We start from the raw sequence: 4151 nt of genomic DNA on the forward strand, positions 1-4151 counted from the left end.
CCGCCGGTTCTGCCCTCCCATTGGCTGATACCATTCCAAAGCGAGGATAAGACATCCAATCCGCGAAGACCTTCTTAGACTAAAGCGTTCATTGGTGACCAAGAGAGATGCCCGAAGTATTGAACCAGAAGGCCCAATGAGAACCCAGGAAAACTGAATTGGCCCAAACGACTCTCCGTCCATTAAGCGCTGAGCCGTGGAACTTGATTCCAGCTGAGAAACTTCCCCGACTACAATTCCCAGCTTTCCCGCTCTGGAGGGACGCTTCCACTCCTACGTTCAGAAATTCGAATTGAACTCTTCGCTAGCAGCTCTTTCAGTTCCAATAGAGTAGTTTCGTGGTATTCGCTTCTGTGAGAACCTTAAAAACAATTTTTTTTTTGCAATTTTACTAAGAACATTAGCACTGTCTTCCGAGCAGCGCGAAGGTCGCAAAGTAGCTTTTTGTTTTAAATAGAAACTTCTTTTTGGAACGATTTTTTTTTTCCTTCTTGTAAAGGAAAGAGACGACCAGAGAGAATATTCTCCAGTTCGTGAAGAAGTATTTTAAAAATATCGTCTGCTTAGTTCATCAAAGTAAGTGTTTAAATAGTTGTTTTACCGACGACAGTCACTTAAGTTTTTGTTTTCTTTAGGTATAGATTTTTTTAAAAAATATTTGTCTAAATATAAGTGTAGTCTAAATCCCACAGGACAGCCTGAGAATACGCTTCTATTGTATTCAATAACCTCTCTGGATAGATTCCAGATTTTCTTCCACAGTTTGATTCCGCTACGTAGCTCATCTATTAAAATCAGAAGGAATTTGAGAGGCCTCTAATGGGGAAAGAGTGTGAGTGAGAATAAGTGTCCTGAGCTGTATTCTGTGCTAATGTCTCCAGTACTTTGATTCCTCTGAAAGTGAATTTACAAACCAACGATTTTACTTATGTTCAAATTTATTTGCCTTCCCTTATCCTTGGTTATCTTTCTCTTTTTCCTAATAAACTCAAGAAGAAACAGTCTCTTTCACAACATTTGACCAATAGCAAAAAGGTGTGTTTTCTGCTTCCCAAAGACAAAAGAGGGCATGGTGGTAAGTGAACAGAGTCCAAAATAAAAAGAAAAAAGAGATGATGCATAATGTTCAGTGGTAGAAGCACTAGCCTCATTAGTAACAGTTAACCAGACCATTAGCTGCTGGAACTGGAAAAAAAAAAAAAAAAAAAAAACCAAGAGAAAGAGACAGAGAGAAATGAAAAAAAAGGAATCATAAATGTAGAAAGCTATAAAAAAAGTAAATATAAGAAGTCCTAAGGGCGGAGTCAGGTTAACCCATTTGACTGAGTGAATCAAATTTAATTCAGTATTGTTATTAAAAATAATAACCCAGGAAAATAAACTTGCTATTTTTGCTAAGGTTAATTTGTATGTTAGAAACGGGGGAGGATTTCCCCAACTAGTTATTGATGCCATAGCTCTATATGGTCAATAGAGTATTTGTCTTTTAGAAGTTAACAGTCTAAAATTAAATATAGTCATGCTTCTGACATTGAAGTATTCAGAAGACCAATTCTTCCTAGCAAACTGCGATTACAGAGAGTAGGTGGCATTAAAAAGCAGGGGATGTATTCACAAAAAAATAATTACCAGTTTCATAAGCACCTATAGATTACAAGCCACAGGGAAGTCTTTTAAGATTTTAAGAATTTATATCCCCATTTTAAAAACAAGAACTGGACACCAGTGACGGTACACTACCTGCCATCATGAGTCACTGCTTATGTTTAGCCTCAGATGTGTTACAACAGGACACAGCTGGAATGTCGAGTTTCTTAATGGCTGTGTTGCTTACGACACATGAATCAGATATTGGCAGTTTCATTCATTCGACTATTTAACAACCATTTCTGAAAGACATACAATGTGCCAGAGACTGTTAGCAATGGATTCAAAGATAAGGAAAAACATAATCACTGCCTTCAAGGAGCTCATGGTCTAGTGCAGTAGTTTCCAAGTCTTTTTGATCAAGCACTCCTTTCAGCTTAAAAAGATTGTTTTTGAACACATAGCTCTGATATATGTATATGTATTTATTTATTCATAAGTTCTATACATATACCATCAAAATAATATGTAGACTTAAAAACACGTCAAAATAAAAAATGTTAAAGGATGAGGAATAAACAGAAGCACTGGCTGTCCATCTGAATGAAAATAAAATTGTATCCATATATTACATCATTTACCAAAAAATTAAATTCCAGATGAATTAGATACTCAAGTGTAAAAAATAAAATATTAAAAATCCTTTAAGAAAATCTTGGCAATTACATATAGCAATGAAGAAGTCTGGGGGACCTTAAACAAAAGTGGGAACCAAGAAGTTAGAAAAAAGAAATGGACACATTTGACTAGTTTTAAAAAACAATTTTTTGTGTCGAAAAAAGATACATAAGCAATGTCGGTAGATAATAGATTTGGGGATAAATTTGTAACTCAGTGGGCAGATAGAGAGTAACATCCAAAAATTAATTACAAATTGTCAACCTTATCAAAATTGGGTAAAAAAAAAATTGGTACTTAATCAAGAGAAAATCCATCTGGCCAATAAATATGAAAAGACATTTCAACTCACTTGTAGTTAGGGAATGCAAATTAATATAACAAGGAGAAAACTCACTTGATGCTTATCAGACTGACAAAAGTCAAAATGACACAAAGCTGCTGTCGGTGATAATGGGTAGGAAGAAGACTCAGATGTTGCTGTGAAAATGTAAATATTACAGCCTTTCAGAAAGCTATCCAGCAAAATCAGTTATAAAAAATAGTATATATTGACCCAGAAATCCTGTTCTCAAGAATCTAAACCATAGAAATAAAAAGCACCAGTATATGGAAACATAAGAACAAAGATATTTATTGCAACAATGTTAATACTGGCAAAAAAAAAAAAAAACCCACCAACAAAAAAGTCCAACATGAAATGAATGCATATAAGTAAGTGGGATGTTTTAGTAAATGATGGTATCTTTAGAGACCATGGGCCATTATGAAAAATATGTTAGAAAGTCATTAAGAAAAGGAAATTAGAACTATAGGAAGAGACATTGAGGAACTTGCACAGTGTCAAGTGAAAAAAGTAAGATGCTTAAAAGTATGTATATTATGATCTGATTTTTGAAAATAGTAACAAATCCTACCCTATACATGTTTATATATCTTTGTATGATATTGTATGATCATGGGAAATATATAGAAAGATATAATCTAGGTTTTCAGCATATACTACCTGAATGAGTAGGCTAGGATCTGGGAGACTGGGAGCCCACCATGCAGAGAAAAGCTAAAAATAAATTAACTTTACTTGGGGTGGGGATGTAAAGTAGTTTTATATATAATGTGATAAATTTGCATTAGGTAAAATCATGTGTAAATGAAATAATATGTATTCAACAAAAATCTATGTGTTAGATTAAAAGGCAGAAGGGAATTTGGCAGTTCCAGGAAAGTACTTTTGCAAGTATAAGAGTGACAAACTGGGGATCACCAAACAGTTATATCCAAGAGGATATGTAAGGGGCAAGATAGGAGGCTGGTGGGGTAAGCAGCGAGCCCTACTTAGTGACTCAGTGTCTGGAGGACCTCGTTCCAGAAAGCTACCTTAGTGCCATGTGGTTCAGACAAATCTGAATTTGATCACTTGCTGGCTGTACGACTTTGTACTAGTCACTTTGCTGCTAAGGACCTCAGTCTCCTCTGAAAAACGGAGATCATGGCATCTGCCTTCCAAGAATGATGTGGGAATTAAATAAAAAGTGTAAGTCAGAGCACCTAGATCAGTATCTAGAAGATGTTCTATAAATGTACATTTAGTCCCAAGTCTCTCTGTATAAAAATCTGCAATCTAGAAAAGATCTGATAAAAGCTAATTTATAATGATAAAATTCATGAGTGCTTGAATACTAGGAAAAAAAAAGACAAGAAAAAAAATCACTGGTCACCTTTAAAGAATTTGAAGGAACCAACTCATTTTTCTGAAAACTGCTAAATAAAAAGAGAAGTTAGCTTTGACCACCTGTCCTGGAGCTGGACCTCCTAAACAGTTCCAGTCTCCCTTTGTCTTAAGTGCCCCTCACATGGGTTCTTCACTGTCCTACCCAGTGGTCTTT

This window comes from Camelus bactrianus, chromosome 29, assembly GCF_048773025.1.
Source record: "Camelus bactrianus isolate YW-2024 breed Bactrian camel chromosome 29, ASM4877302v1, whole genome shotgun sequence".
Lineage (NCBI taxonomy): Eukaryota > Metazoa > Chordata > Mammalia > Artiodactyla > Camelidae > Camelus > Camelus bactrianus.